This window comes from Zingiber officinale, chromosome 11A (assembly GCF_018446385.1).
Source record: "Zingiber officinale cultivar Zhangliang chromosome 11A, Zo_v1.1, whole genome shotgun sequence".
Taxonomy (NCBI): Eukaryota; Viridiplantae; Streptophyta; class Magnoliopsida; order Zingiberales; family Zingiberaceae; genus Zingiber; species Zingiber officinale.
Genome location: NC_056006.1, coordinates 23,619,360 through 23,636,740, shown reverse-complemented (window position 1 = coordinate 23,636,740; position 17,381 = coordinate 23,619,360).

The following is a 17,381-nucleotide window of genomic DNA, read 5'->3' as shown; positions in this document are numbered from 1 at the left end:
AATTGTCATAAATAATTTTTATCACCAAATCATAATTTTAGAAGAATAATGATGAATTCACTAAAAATAGAATTGAAAGAACACCTCCGCCAGTGAAATTAATAGGTGACCATATTTGGTATAGAGTGCTTAACTTTTCATTTGTCATTGAAGAGTCACATAGTACAACATATGAATATAGAAATATACATAAATGAACTAAACTGAGTATATTTTGTGATTTACCATATTAGAAGACTCAATTTGAATCATCATAATCTCGATGATATATATATTGAGAAGAATATTTTTGATAATATGATAAATACAATGGTGGATATCTCCAAGAAAACAAAAGATAATTTGAATGCAAGAAAAGATATATGACTCATTTATAAAAGACTCACTCTTTGTTAAAACTGTTAGATTTTGAGGGATGTTTTAAGGCAATCACCTTATGATTTTACTATTTATTTGATAAATATAAATTCACTATTTGAGTGCATATTATATGTTTGTATAGTTTTAGGCTCATTTACTAAATGTCCGTAATACATTCATAGCCTGAGAGAATTTGTGATTGGATCACAACTTATGATTATCTCTACATGTGCAATTGTGAATGTATTAGAATTTCCCTAGTCATCAAATTGGTGTATTCGAATATCATCAATTCTGTAAGACAAGTATGGATTATACTCCTTGGTTCAGTCAAGTAGCTATTTCTCATTAGCTGGAGACATTAGAATATCGAGAGTTAAACGCAGATGCTAGTTATGGTAACTAGTTCATTGGAGTGATTTACTGTAAAACTTTATATGACTCTCTATATATATAAATATGTCTATAAAGTTCTTACTGTATCTCGAGTGCAAGTTTCCTTCGAGTTGAGGTATACAAGTCATCTTGGTCATGGGGACTTATACTTTGACATCTTAAGTAAACATCTCTTGGAGGTGTGAACCTAAATGATTGGGTATAAGTCGAAGTGTCCGAAGGTGTTTGGGTAGCCCACAGAGGATTCACCGCTCCTTGCAAGGAGATGTATACCCTATGACCACTCATTAGAATTATTACTCAAAGTCTTTGGTCAAAGCATCACATGTTAAGAGTATGAGACTCTTGTACACATGTATGAGTAATTTGAATCCGTAGAATGAGAAAAATTACTTGGGCTAGGTGTGACTTAGTCAACCTAGTGGGGACAGATACATAGACCATATTCTGAACCAAGTGGGTATAAGACGAGTGAAAGGAATGAGACACGACTCACTATAGCTGTTGAAGGCTTTAGAATTAGTTCTAAAATCAACTATAATTTTTCAGTTAATTGGGGATCATGATGTACTACTAGGTGTCACTCATGATCATTCCATAATTAAGTAATTAATTATGGATGGGCAAGATAAACCAGGAACCTATTAAGTTACACGCACTATGAGTCTCTAAAATACGTAAAACAAGTTAGAGAATAGGATTCTCATATCAAGAGATAAATATTTGGTTGAACCATGCATACGACAAATATGGTTATATTTGTTGAAACGGAAGTGCGGATGAACCACATCTCTTATAAATGAGTCAATTTGTTGTTAAGGCATAATGAGTTAGATTTGAGCTTTCTAATCCAACTCATTAAAGAGGACTATATATTGATATGGTTAAAAGAGAATTAATACACAATTAATTAGTGGCTTGATTAGATTTTGGAAACCTAAACCCAATACTTCTCTCTACCCCTCTCTCTTATCATAGACCACAACAAGAAGGTCTCCTCTTGCTGCTATGAGCCACCCAAAGGAAGAAAATCTTCCTTTTTCTTCTTCTTCCTCTTCTTGATCCATCTCCTTCGCTCATGGCTAGTACCTTTTGAAGATGAAACTTGTTCTCTTGGAGTTGTCTTGAAAAGCTCAGTGTGGATATGAATAGAGGTAAGGTTCGATAACGTTGTAAAAGGTTGATGCCTTTCTTGTTACAATCATCAATAAGATATACCTAGAATAATTTTTATTCAATTTCATTTTATTTTATAATCTTGTCTGTGTGATTGTATCTTGCATGTCTGTGGTGTGTGTAATATAATAAATTAGTTTATTTATTTTTAAGTTTTCTACTATGCATGTTTATAAAATGTATTTTTAACACACACCGTATCAGACATATCCCAACAATAATATCAGAGTTCAATCATGTTTTGACATGATTGTAAAATTATTTTACAATTAGTAATTAGTGCGATACTTAATTTTTGAGATTTTATGAAATTATTAAGAATTTTCTATTTTTAGAAGTTTCCTAAATTGTTAGGAAATTCCACTTTTGGAAAGTTTCTGAAATATTGATAGAAAGATTCTAAATGAAATCTGTTAATTAAATTTAAAAAATAGTTTTCTAATTTGATTAGATAAATCTTGATTTATTAAAATTAGATTTATAACATATTTTTATTTCTAAAATAGAATTATAACATATTTAAATTCATGTCATATTGTATGTCATATAAATGCATTAATTATGACATGATTAGATTTTGTCATGTGTACGATGTGATTAGATATTGCCGTATATGTGATGTGTCATGCTATGTCATACGTGTGATGTGTCATATCATCATCTATATAATGTGTGCGATGTGTCATGTCATCATTTATGTCATGTGTATAATATCATGTAGATAGAATATTTGTATGATGTATATGAGACCAAATCCCTTACACAATATTAAAACCTACACCTTTCGCATATGGTAAGAATCAGAATTTAAGTTCTTATTTGAGTTGTTAGCTAAAGTCAAGCTCAACTTGAAATTAAATATGTTCAAACCATGGAGATGTAATCTCATGATTAACGGGTTGGTTTTAAACTTGAAGCGTTAATTTGTTATGTCAAAGCCATGATCAATGTGGATAAAGGTGAAGTTGGATGATATGCATTTGATGTATACTTGTTAATGTGTTAACAACCCAATATTTATGCGAAAATCAATTAGTTGCTAGCATAATGTGATAGTTGTATATAAGCGATTTGCCATCAGTAAACTTGTTACCTACAACTATAGCTAAGAATGACTTGTTGGCTAAAGTCAAGTATGTTCTTATCTATGGTGAATATCAACCCACTTGAAGAAAACCTACTATCTCCCGAATTTAAAATAAAAGTATTTAAATTTGATAAATAAGCGAGCTTTTATTACATGTAAATTGTTTACATAAATAAAATTGTGTCTCTAATACATTCTTATTTTTGTATTTTCAATTTAATTATTTAATTATGATTTCTGTTAATCTGCGTTCTATTTTAGACTCGAACAAATTGACTGGGCCAAACTTCTTGGGCCGGTTTCAAAATTTGAGAATTGTTCTCAAAGCTAAGAAACTAGCTTATGTCCTTGATGAGCCTCTTCCCACAAGTCTTAATGCCGATGCAACTGTAGACCAATTGTTGACCCATCAAAAATATAAGGATGATTCTATACTTACAAGTTGCATCATGCTAGCCGCTATAACTCCTGAACTATAGAAACAACATGAACATTTAGATGCTTATGATATTATTTGTCATCTTCGTAAGCTATTTGATGAGCAAGCTAGAACCAAAAAGTTCGAGGTCTCTAAGCTTATCTTTTGCTCAAAGATGTAGGAGGGTTCGTCTGCAGTACAATTTGTACTAAAGATGAACGGCTACATAGAGTGTTTAGCATCACTCGATTTTTTGATAGATCATGAGTTAAGTATTGACTTAATTCTACATAGTTTACCAAAAAAATCATTCACAATTTATGATGAACTATTGGATAAACAATTTGGAATCGACCATCTCCGAAATGATTAATATGATCAAAATCGTGGAGCCTTCTGTTAAAGGTGAACAAAAAACTGTGATGTTAGTAGAATCTTCCAAGAAAGGTTCTAAGAAGAAGCAAAAACATCAGGTTAAAGGAAAAAGTAAAAATGTCAAGATAGTAGAACCAACACAAAAGGGCCCATAACATCATTGTGGCAAGATGGGACACTGACGAAGAAACTGCAAGATTTATCTTGAGTTCATGAAGAAAAATAAGACATCTGATGCCCCATCCTCTTTAGGTATTTTTGTTATTGATTGTCATGTTGTTTCCTTAGATACTTGGATATTGGATACTGGTGTGGCATATATGTAATGACATACAGTGACTAAGGAATAACAGAAGACTCATCAAGGGAGAATCAAGTCTACGAGTTGGGAATGGAGCAAAAGTTATTGTAGTCTCCATTGAAACATACTTGTTAGAATTGGACAATTGTTATTTTGTTCCTGCATTAATAAAGAACATTGTTTATATTTCTTGCTTAAATAGAAAAGGTTTCCATTTGACTTTTAGTAACAATTATTGTTATGTAACTTTGAATGACGTTCTTTATGGCATTGAAACTTTATACAATGACATCTACATGTTAGATATATCTGGTGATGTATTCAATCTAGAAACGAGTAATAAATGTGCTCGAATAGATAATCAGTTAACCTCTTACTCGTGGCATTGTTGCCTTGGCCATATAAGCAAGAAATGCATATCTGAATTATAAAAGATTATAGTTCTAGAATAATTTGAATTAGATACATTTGATACATGCGATTTAGTTTTAAAAGACAAGATGACAAACTTACCTTTTTCTGAAAAGGGTAAATGAGTTGATGAGTTACTTGGGCTTATACATGCCGATGTATGTGGACCAATATCAACTCACGCAATATAAGGTTATAGCTACTTCATTATTTTTTATAGATGATTACTCTTGTTGTGAGTATGTGTATCTAATGAAACATAAGTGTAAAGCCTTTGAAAAGTTTAGAGAATTTAGAAATGTAGAGAAACAACTTGGTAAAAGTATTAAGATACTTTAATTCGATCGAGGTGGTAAGTATTTAAGCTAAGAGTTTCAAGATTATCTAAGGAATAATGGTATATTGTCTCAATGGACTCCATCTTATACCCCACAATATAATGGTGTATCTAGGGTTGTAAACAAGCCGAGCCGAACTAAGCTTTAGGGTGTTCAAGCTTGTTTGATAATGTAACCAAACCGAGTCGAGCCGAGCCGAGCTTAAAATGAACCAAGCTTTTGAAATGAGTGTTCAAGCTTGGTTTGGTTTATTTTTTATGAGCTTGAGCTTGTTTGAAGCTTGGCTTGAGCTTGGTTCATTTAGATGTTATCAAGCTCTCAATTCAAGCTTGGCTTGAGTTTGGTTCGAGCTTGGCTTGAGCTTGGTTCGAGCTTGGTTCGAGCTTGGTTCGTTTAGATGTTATCAAGCTCTCAATTCAATCTTGTTTGATTGTTTGAAACTTTTAATTGTTTGATTGGTTATTGAGCTTGATAATTTAAATTTATTTATTTATTTTATTATTTATTTAGCATATTGAAAAGAGTTTTATTAATGAATATGGTTCATGAACATTGTTCATGAACGTTGTTCACGAACATTGTTCACGAACGTTGTTCACGAACGTTGTTCACGAACGTTAACGAGTTGAACACATATATGTTCAAGCTTGTTTGTTTAGCTTAATGAGTTGTTCAAGCTTGTTTGTTTAATTAATCTTATTTATATTGAACGAACATAAACAAGCTCTTACCAAGCCAAATACCAAGCTTGTTCACGAACGCTTGGTTCATTTACAGCCATAGGTGTATCAGAAAGGTGTAACCGAACCTTATTGGACATGGTTTGGTCAATAATAGATTGTGTAAATCTTTCTAAAATATTTTGGGGTTATGCACTCATGATAATTGTTTACTTGCTAAATAGAGTCCCGTCAAAGCCAATCTCAACTACTCTATATGAGGTATAGACAATAAGAAACTCCTTGTTGGGACCAAATATATAGCTAGAGGGGGGGGGGTGAATAGCTCGTCGTACGCTAGGTGCTCGTTGTTGCTTGTTTCTTCAAAGATATGCAGCGGAAATACAAGAAAGAACTACAACAACGCTAACAAATGGATTTTACTTGGTATCTACCTCACAAGAGGTGACTAGTCCAAGGATCCACGCACACACACACACACCTCCACTAATAAACACTCCTTTTCGGTAACTACCGAAGGCAGATAAGCCCTACAAGACTCTCAATATAGAAAGAAAAGAAAGGGAACAAAAGTATAAGCAAAGCTTACAATGAATACAGGAAACCCTAACCCTAGCTTTCTTCTTCTTGCTTTTGATCCGCCTCTTGACTTGGAAGAGCCTCCAAGAACCTTCAAGAACTGGCGATCTGGAGCTTAGAGAGAGCTGTGGAGTTGCTGTCGAGGATCTAGAGTGAACAGTGCAAAATCTGCCGAAGAAGACGCACGCCAACAGCCTTTATCTGCGCTAACGGTCGGATCCCGATCGATTGGATTGCTCCCAATCGATCGGGGAGGCTTTGGATCGATCGGCTGATCGATCCAGAGCGCCTCTGTGCTCTGCGGGAAATGCCTGGATCGATCGGTTGATCGATCCAGGGCTTATCGCGCAACATCACCATCTCCCAATTGATCCACTAATCGATTGGGAGCTCTGGATCGATCGGCTGATCGATCCAGAGGCATTCTGTGCGCTCTGCGGCTTGTCCACTCGAGGCTTGTCGCGGGGACCTTCCCAATCGATCGGCCGATCGATTGGGCATCAGCCAATCGATCGGCTGATCGATCCAGACATTGGTTTTTGCCCAAAACCAAGTCCCAATCCCCCAAACCAACATCCCGTCAATCCATGACCTGTTGGTTCATCATGCCTAGCATCCGGTCACCCTTGACCTGCTAGGACTCCCTCACTAAGTGTCCGGTCAAACCCTTTGACCTACTTGGACTTTTCTTCCTCGTGTCAATTATCCGGTCAATCCCTTTGACCTACTTGGACTTTCACCAGATGTCTGGTCAACCCTGACCCATCTGGATTTCTCCGTGCCTGGCTTTACTCACCAGGACTTCCCTTCTGCCTAGCTTCACTCACTAGGACTTCTCTTCTGCCTAGCTTCACTCACCAGGATTTCCTCACTGCCTAGCTTCACTCACTAGGTCTTTCACCTGGCTTCACTCACCAGGATTTTCCTTCTGCCTGGCTTCACTCACCAAGACTTTCAAATTGCCTAGCTTCACTCACTAGGATTTTCCTTCTGCCTGGCTTCACTCACCAGGACTTTCAAACTGCCTAGCTTCACTCACTAGGTCTTTGACATGACTTCACTCACCAAGATTTTCCTTCTACCTAACATCCCAGTTAGGACTTCCCAGTCAAGTATCTGGTCAACATTGACCTATTTGACTCTTCTTCAACCAACCTGATCAGACCCTGATCAGAGGGGAATTGCACCAAATAATCTCCCCAAATGAACAACTACACCTGCACTTGTCCATATCATCGAAGTCTTGTATTGTCAAACATCAAAACCCAAACCAAGACTCAAGCTTGGTCAAACAGGTCAACCTTGACCTGAGGGATATTACACCAACAATCTCCCCCTTTTTGATGTTTGACAATACCTCATTTAAGTTAGGCTAATTCCCATAGCCTCAACTTCCTTCATGCCACTAGGTAATGAAAGTGTAAGTTAAACCCTACATTCTTCCACTAAGAAGGCAAACTCCCTCTTAGATAATGAAGGCCTAACTTAAACCCTACATTCTCCCCCTATTGACACACATCACAAACATTCCCCATCTTTGGGCACACATGAAAACAAACTCTCCCCCTGAAGAGTTACTCAACGTTGTTCACAACTTCACTCGTTGTGATCAACCCGATAATGAAAGTCTCATACCTTTCATTTATCCTTAACCCTACATTCTCCCCCAATGTAGTCAAATGCCCATCCTTGAGCATTTTTAACTTAAACAATGAAGATATCCACTCTCCATTAGAAACAAATACTCAACCTTGAGCATTTTCACAACAGAAGGTTAACCACCTTCTAAGGTGTATGAAAAATAATTTTCATGTCCTTAAAGAGTAACTCCCCCTAAAGACATGGTCATGAACTTCTATCATTGCACCAACAATGACTTGGAATCCCCAAAACTTAAGGAAACCCAAATTTAGAAGTTTGAGGTTCAAAACAATTCAATATTGAAACCAAACCTCAACCTAAACTTCTACTTAGTCTCCCTTAACCAATCCATCCTTGTTTTCAATATGAAAAATACCCTTTTTATGTATACAAATGTATTTTGAGGGGTTTGGAATGGTTACCTAGACTAAAATAGGTTCAAAATGCTGAAAATAAGCTTTCCCAGCCAAAATCAGCATCTTCGATCGATTGGAGTTGGGTTCCAATCGATTGAACCAGCTGAATTGATCCACTGATCGATTGAGGAGGGCTGGATCGATCCAGGAAGCTTCTGTTCGCGAGAAGCTTGCTCTCAATCGATCGCCCGATCGATTGAGAGTCTTCAATCGATCGGGTGATCGATTGAATGCCTGATAGTTCTGAAATTCACTTTCAGTGAATTTCAGAAACCCCTAGAAAAATCTACAAAATTCTAAAAATCGTGAAAATTTGTGTAGACATTATTTAGGGCATATAATATCAAGGAAAAATAGTTTTCTATGAAAATACTTTATATTTTCAAAGATTGACACAAACTTAAAAACTTGTAAAAACTTTAGTGTTTTCTTCAAGTTTGTGTTCAACCATTCAATGATGATTACTATCAAAAGATAGCCTTCATCAAGGTTTTCCAAAGTATGTTTAAAATCATTTTCAAAACCAATATCCCACCATGTTCTTTGGGCTTAATGCACATGACTTGTACATTAGCTTTCCCAATGATGGGAAAACACATAACTATGTGTTTTGATGAACTTAAAACTCAAAAGAATGTACTAAATCAACATCTTGAGTTTTGTTCATCATCCTAACATCTCACTTGTATCTAATGTGCACTAAAACACATACAAGTCACATTATAGGTCTTTGTGAGAAGTAGATTTTGGTTTTGCCCTAATCTAGGGATCATGCATATCTATCGAGGCATTTTATGGATATTGAACATCCACCTAGGATGTCATTTGTTGATATCACCTGTTGATAAATGTCATTTGTCATTAATTTTAAAGAAATAAACATAATGCATGATAATGTTATGGCATACATAAAAAAAAAATAATTTTCAAAAGAAAATTTCCTATAACTACATGATGTATGTATGTCATGACATGATATTTTTGTGTTTTTCATAATAAAATATAAATGCAAAAATAAAAATGATGTCATGGCATATAATGGGCAAACAATCATGGCAATGTTTAGCATAAATAAAATACCTAGATTACCTATCTAAGTGTCCTTAAACCTTAGCTAAGTTAAAAATTAAACCTAGATTGCCCTCTAAACGCTCCAAGAAAATGCCAAAACCTAAATTGGCATTTCTAGTTCTCTTGATTAAATTATGCCAATTGAAATTAAGCTTATTCCTCAAGTGTTGGTATATTTCATTTTTCCACAAGAGTTGCACTAAGAAAACACCAAAATCCCAACTTGGTATTTCCTTATGTTTTCCCAATATGTGCCATTTTAAAATAAAGTCAATACTTCTCAAATATGACACATTTTACTCTTTCACAGAGTAAATCATAAATCCATTTCATTTTCAAAGGTTAATAATAGTCTTGAAAATGTTCCTTGAGTGTCAACTTCTTCATGCTTAGGTTAACTACCCTTCCACTTAGAATTGACACTCTCTGACCCATCTATGGGGTAGAGAAGATGCTTCAAGGAACCCAAAACCTATTGGTGCTCCTTGGATGTTCTAGGTACTCACTAGGGATAACTTCCCTAGATACCTTCCTAGTGACCTTGTTTGGCTTCTTAGAAGCCTTGGTCACATTTTCTAGGTCAACTCTAGGGATTTCTTCCCTTGTGACCTTTTTAGTGACTTTCTTTGACTTCTTAGAAGTCTTAGTCACATTTATTGTTGCAAAGATACTTCTAGAGATAACTTCCCTTGTATCCTTGACTTGACCCTTAGACTTAGAGTTAGTTCCATAGCTATATGGAACCCTATGATAGGAAATTACATCCTTCTTAGCCTTTGGTTTGTATCCCAAACCTCTATAGCCATTGGATGACTTTGATACTCCTAACCCTAGATTTTTACCCTTAGACCCTTGTGTTTCATTTTTTATTTTTCTAAGGGTCTTCTCTAATTTGTCAAGTCTTGACCTCAAGACTTGATTTTCCTTTCATAATTCTTCAACCTTAGGTTTTTCACTAAAACCTTGATTTTTCTTCTTCTTAGGCAAATACCTAGAATCCTTAGGGTTCTTGCCTAAATTCCTATCTACCTTTCTAAACCTAGGTTGAGAGGTTTTAGCATGATAAGCTACATGATTTTCCTTAACTTTATCATGCCTCCTATTTTCATGGTAAATAGCATTGAAATGATATAAATTAGAACTATCATGATTTTTACCATTATTTAAGGGGATAGGCTCAATGAATGATACCTTCCTTTTTACCTTGGAGGCTCCCCATTGAGTTGAGCTTCCTCCTTAAGCCTTGACTGCCTTCTTCCCATTAGGGCATTGACTTCGGTAATGCCTCTTTTGATTGCAAGAGAAGCACACAATGTGCTCCTTACTCTTCTTTGTTCCGGGAGCGGTCTCCTTGGGCTTCTCCTTGCCCTTTTGTGCCACTTGGCCCTTCTTCTTGGCTAATTTAGGGCATTTACTTTTGTAATACCCTTTTCCCCTACACTCAAAGCAAATGATATGATTTTTATTATTAATTGAAATATTTATACCTTCATGTGTAGGGTTGGCACTTTCTCCTTTGGATCCGGAGGTAGAGGCTTCCTCTTGATCCGCAAATGATTTCCCTCCCATTGATTTAGCTTGACTTGTGGGGGTGGAAGTTCCTTCCTCCACTTCTTCTCTTGACCCGGATGTAGAAGCTTCTCCTTCTTCTTGATCCGGTGTCACCAAAGATTGCTCCCCCTCAATCCTAGAGGTGGAGGCTTCTTCATCTTCATCTTGTATATGGAACAAGGAGTATGCTCCCTCCTTGCCCTCTTCATTGCATTCCTCTGAAGATGAAGCTTCTTGGACTTCCTCTTCTTCAGAAGTTGAGCATCTCTCAACTTCGGAGTCCTCTTCCTCTTGATCTTGATCCAATGAGTCACCCTCTTTGGATTCTTCTTGGTTTGGTACAGTGGAGGTGATCTCATGAATCTTTGCCAGTTTGCTCCATAGCTCCTTGGCATCTTCAAACTCTCCAATTTGCTCCAAGATGTTGCTCGGCAATAAATTGACCAAAAGCTTGGTCACTTTGTCATTGGCCTCACATCTTTGGATTTGTTCTTGGCTCCACTTTCTCCTCTTGAGAACTTTGCCCTTTGAATTTCTCGGAGCCTTGAAGCCTTCCGTTAGAGCAAACCATTGCTCTATCTCCATCATCAAGAAATTTTCGATTCTTGATCTCCAAGAGTCGAAGCTTGTCATTGTGAATGGTGGAGGTACCCTCGTGTCGAATCCAAGTCCATCTTGGAATTCCATTTGAAGTTGAGCCTTTTGATAAAGTCTTTGACTTGTAGAATTGCTTCAACTTCTTCACCCTCTAGCCTTTTCCCTTTCCGGCGATGATTCCGGTGAAGAGCGCCTCGCTCTAATACCACTTGTTGGGACCAAATATGTAGCTAGAGGGGGGGTGGGTGAATAGCTCGTTGTGTGCTAGGTGCTCGTCGTTGCTTGTTTCTTCAAAGATATGCAGTGGAAATACAAGAAACAACTACAACAATGCTAACAAATGAATTTTACTTGGTATCTGATAACTATCATTTTGTTATGACATTTTGATCCATATAGGCATACATTTTAATCTTCTCATATGTTAAAGTCATGTTTACACCATGTTTCATGAGTTAGAGCCATTTATGGACCTAATTGCAAATTATATCATATTTGTGGTATTTGATGCTAATATTTGGTTATATTCTTTGTAGGCATCAAGGGATCATGGATCCGAGGTTGACCAAACTAGATTGAACACGAATCCAAGCTTAAATGAAGAGATCAAGCTCTGGAGTAATCTGGATCGTCCATTCAAGATTAAGAGAGATCTAAGCTATCTATTGAAGATTTGGTCCATCCGAGCTAGGAGAGAGTAGATCAGGTCCCTTGATGAAGATTTGAACCTTTGGATCAAATTTAGATTAAGATTCACCGTTGGATCAGAGGCAGAATAATCACAGCCGTCCATCACAGAACTGAGATTAGATTTAAAGGGATGAGAAGCTACAGTGTTCGCGTCAACTTCCACAGTACCTTCGTGCCAAGATAGGGGAGCGCGATCTGCTCCGACGATCTTCTTCCTCAATCCACTCCATCGCCGGCGAGCTGCTGAGGTCAAGGGCGTTTCCCTTCCTCCGGTGATTCTCCATCTTCGAGCCGGCGACGCCATCTCAATCATCTGAACACCAATTTCTACCGCGATTTCGTGCGAGGAAGAAGAAGCAAAGAAGGAGAAGCAATTCAGTGGTTTGAGCTGATTCCTCTGTTTTCCGGCCGGTTATCTTCCTTTCTTGAAGCTCCGCACCTTTTCTCTGATCTTGATCCATTTCCATCTGAGTTACTTTGTTTGTCTTCAACGCCGAGTTCTTCATCTGATGTAGACCGAACCCAAGCTAGGGTTTCTCCAATTGATTAGTTTGAATCCTATGAATGCTAGTTTCTTCATCTCTGTTTGAATTTTAGTTTTGTTGTAGCTGATCGATGCATAGCTGATTCGAATTCCCTTGCTATTGTTTTGAAACCTTTGGTTAAGGCCACTGTTCTTGATTCTTGATTCTACACAATTTAGATTTGCTTAATTGTTGCATTAGGTTATTTTTGTTTGCCATTTCTTTCAATGCAGTAGTTTAGATTAGTAGATTCTTTTCTTGTAGATTCTTTTCTTGTTACTTTCCATGAATTGAATTCGCAAATGTAGCATAAATTTTGGTTCTTATTTCTTCTATTTGTTCATAAGTCATTTCTTAAATCCCAATTTGTCTAGAAAACCCAAGCCAACAATAATTGATCCTAAGACTATCATCCTACTGTTTACATTCCTTGAGAGAGACGATCCGAGTCATCCTATACTGCATTAGTGTAGAAAGGAGTTCGGTGAAATTATTTGATACCCAAATCACGACAAAATCGGGTTTATCAAAATTGGCGCCGTTGCCGGGGAATGTTGCGGTGTTTGATACCTTAGGATTGTTTCTTTTTCTTTTTACATAAAAATTTGAAAAAAAATTTCAATTGCTTTCATGTTCATATATCCATGTGTTTGATATTATATGCTTCTGTGTCTTCTGATTTTATCTGCTAGTGTTTCAGTATAAAAGCAGGAAATTTCTTTGACCATGGATCCATATTATCAATACTATCAGCCTCAGACTTGGTTCTATCAGCCTGAACATCAGTACTACCCACCTGTGGATCAATCACATTTCAGGTGCGAGGTTACACATAGTCAGTCTACTGAGCCATATCCAGCACATCAAAGCCTACAAGAAGTTCAGAATGATTATATATCTATGCGGAAAAAGATTCGTGGTATTCAACAATTCGAGGAGGAGACATTGCATGAATATTGGAAAAGATTCAAGGAACTTTGCTCCAGTTGTCCTCAACATCAAATCAATGATCAGATGCTTGTCCTACATTTTTATGATGGGTTGTCACCGATTGATTTGTACATGGTGGATAAAGCTAGTGGAGGGCCCTTGATTGACAAAACTCCTGATGAAGCTATGAAACTTTTGGAAACCATGGCTACCAACCCTCAACAATTTAGGAATGGACAACCAGTTACCATAAGAGTTGATGAGATTATTCCTAAGGATGTAGAGGTGCCTGAGCAGAGGAATTGTAGTGTTTTTGACAGACCTGATCTTGATTTTATTACTTCACAGGACTCCTCTAATATTTCTTGTTATGATTCTGTAGTTGTAAGGATTTCTAGCTCTACTGATATTGTTGTTGCAGATGTCGTTGATGATGCAGGTACTGATGTGGATGATGATGTATGTGTAGGGGATTGCACAATGGAAGCAATACCCCAAGAATCACCTGAACCAGATGTTGATGATGAGAGTGTAGGGACTTATGCTATAGAAGCAGAGCCCCAAGAATCACTTCCCTTAGACACACCACCTGAGCCAGAGTCTGAGCTATTATCTGATGATAAGGAGGTCACAGTTACCATTTTAGAACCTCCAGGTACCTTTCAACATGACAAGGTTAGTATTTCTTGTGATTTATTAGAAAATTTTATAGAGGTACCATTAATTGACTTTATTGGATGTGATGCATTTCTTGACACATGCTTTATAGGGACTAATATTGTTACATCTTTTTCTTACCTTATATGCTTGCGAGGGATGTCTACCTTCCATCTTTATAGGCTACCAGAGTGGATGCTTAAATTGAACCGTCTTCAACCGCCAGGGTAAATTTTCAAGGAGCATATGGTGGGAGGAGAGGTCTTGACCTCAATGCACAATATTCCACTTCCAAAGTGGATTTTGCACCTTAACCGACTCCAACCACCGGGAAGGACCATTCCAATACCGGCATGGATTTTACTCCTAAATCGTTTGCAACCACCCGGAATAAAGGGAAGTTTGTTCCTTGTTTTTATTTTTGCTTTATATTTTTCATTAGTTTCATACTTTACATTTGCATTTTATTTAATGCTTTGCATTTTGTAGTCTTCATAGCATTTCATTTGGGATAAAATTCTCCATGAAATTGTTCTAGTAATACTTTTAAGATGGTAAAAGTTCTTTATGTTTGACCATCAATTTTTAGGTCAATGGACATGATTGAATACTTTACTTGCATGATATTGGTTAATTTGGTGGTGGATTCCAATTTGATCAATTGAGCTAGATTGCATAAATATACCTAGAGAGGACCACTTTAAGCCTAATCTCTATTATATCTTTGTGTGACATGCGCTTGCAACAAGTGAAACTCTAGAACTTGCTTAGTTTCTTTTCAAAGTCACAATAGCATGTGTATGCATGGAAATGAAGGATAATTTTTCATTCTTGTTCCCTCATCATTTCCCATCTCTTACCCCATAATTCTCTTAAAACATTTTCCTCTTGTATTTTATCCTTTTATTACCTTTGCTTGCTCTATTTTGTTGAGAGTTTTGGATTAAGTGCTTGATGAATTAACTTGACTAGATGGACAAAAGAGTAAGTGTGGGGGAAGATTGGTATGTGGTTGAGGATGATGAAGGTTTTTGATAGCTTCATGAAGGTTGATTTTTTGTTTTTTTTTTAGCATGATATGGAAGTTATATTAGTTCCTCAATTGTATGGTTTATAAGAAAATCAGAATCGGAACTAAATAGAACTTAACACTGAAGTCTGATCAAAAAGGGTTAGAATTCAAAATTCAAATGATGTGTACCATTCCACTCATGAATTACTTGAATGGAGGATCATTTACTTGGAAAAGTTGAAGAAAAGGGTAGAACTAGAGACTCAAAACAGTGAGGTGAAAAACAGATTTCAGATTTTGAATTGTCTCAAGTGTGTGCCAACTTTTCTCAGCAGGCTCAAATCATTGAGAAACGAAGTCATGATAGAAGGGAAAACCCATTGGAGGAAACAGTAGTTAGATATCAGAACCTTTTCCATTTGAAGTTGAATTGGGAAAAGGACAGTGAAGATGAGAAGTTGCTGTGTAGAATTCTGCAGAATTCGGGAGAAGTATTAAAACCTATGTAAACTCAGGTTACATTCTGTTTAGTGCTGTAACAAAAACTATTCTAGCTGCCATGGCATCTGCAAACTTTGAAACAGAATTTCAGAATGAGGAATGACTGGACAGGGCAAGAAATTTAAAAGCAGAATTCAAACAATGAGCTTTTGTAGCTACTGGATCAAAGTGGATTAAAAAAATTGGTAACTTGAGCAGTGAGTCTTCTAAGTGATTTTATAAGCTGAAACAAACTTCTTGAACTACTTTGAAGCTACGATGGTCTCTGGAATATGCTGAAGAAATCATAGATCAGTAGAGATATGGCAAGTATCATCTACAAACAGGGAAATACAATCGAAGAAAGTGCTTAGAAGTTTTTGGCTGGTACAGCACATGTGATATGGCAGTTTTGTGCCAATTTGGGAAGAGGATTAAGATGAATTGGAGCTGCCGGAACTTACAAAGCTTTCAAGTATGCATTAATAGGGGTCTTAAGAAACAAGATGAAGAAGTGTTGGAAGTTGTGATGGTTAAACAGGGGGAAGTTGATACAAAGTCAGGAACCGAAGCTTTGAAATTTAAAGCTTGTATTGGATTAGCTAGTATCAAATTCTGTCCATGACCAATCTGAATTAGATTTATGCAATTTGGCATTTCTGTATTTATGACCAGCAATAACTTCAAATTTGATTCTTGTTAGCTATCAAATACTATCCTTGTCCAAGCTGATTTCTGAAGTTATCTTGGAATCAAATTTTTGAAACTTAAAGGTGAGGATTTCTGGACAGCAGTAATAAAGATTTAGTTTTGAATATAGGTGTAGAGTACATTTAATCCTTGGGGAGATTAGTTGAATTCTGAGATGTATGCAGAATTCTGCAACTCATCAATCAAATCCGAAAATCAACTTGATCAGAAAAAATTTAAATTCTGCACTGTGCAGATATCAGATGCTGGATTCTGGAGCAAGATTATGGAACTTAAGTGCAGAATTCAGAAAAATCTAGCAGAGTATCAATGATGTATCAACTAAGCACTGATTATTTTAAATTCAGTGAAGAATCAATTGAAGATGTAGTAGAGCCATAAACAAATGTGTTCATCATGTCTGGAAATGCTTAAAGAACAAGAATTGAAGAGTGATGAAGTAGAAATGGAAATGGCAGAACCCTGTTTGAAGAAACTGAACATAATGTTGTGCCATTGAAGTCTGAAAAAGTTTGAAGGCTGCATCACAAATCAGTAAGTATCAGTAGTTTTCAAAGCATGCAATTCCAGTATTGATTGCAGGATGAATTGGAGCTGCTACTTTTTAATTTCTTACTGAATTTTGAATCAAATTTGAGCAACTGAATTCTGAAACTGTAAGTTGCAGAATTATCAGCAACAATATAAATTTCAACTTCTATCCATTCTGTGACAGATGCTATTAATTGTTATCAAGGAATTTGGAGTTTCAAGAAGTTGGTGCCAACCTTTCACCAAATTTCTATCTAGTGCTAATTCTGAATTAGTTCTGATTTTGGGTGTTTGAGAAGTTGACTCTACCTGGAAGTGTTTCTAAATATCCTTAACTTGAATATCACAGAGGATGATAAAGATTAGATTCTGCAGAATTAAGAATGAAAAAGAAAGAGGCTTTTAGTGTGTTAAGTAAGTGGATGCATGTTGTGTTTTATTGTCCGAGA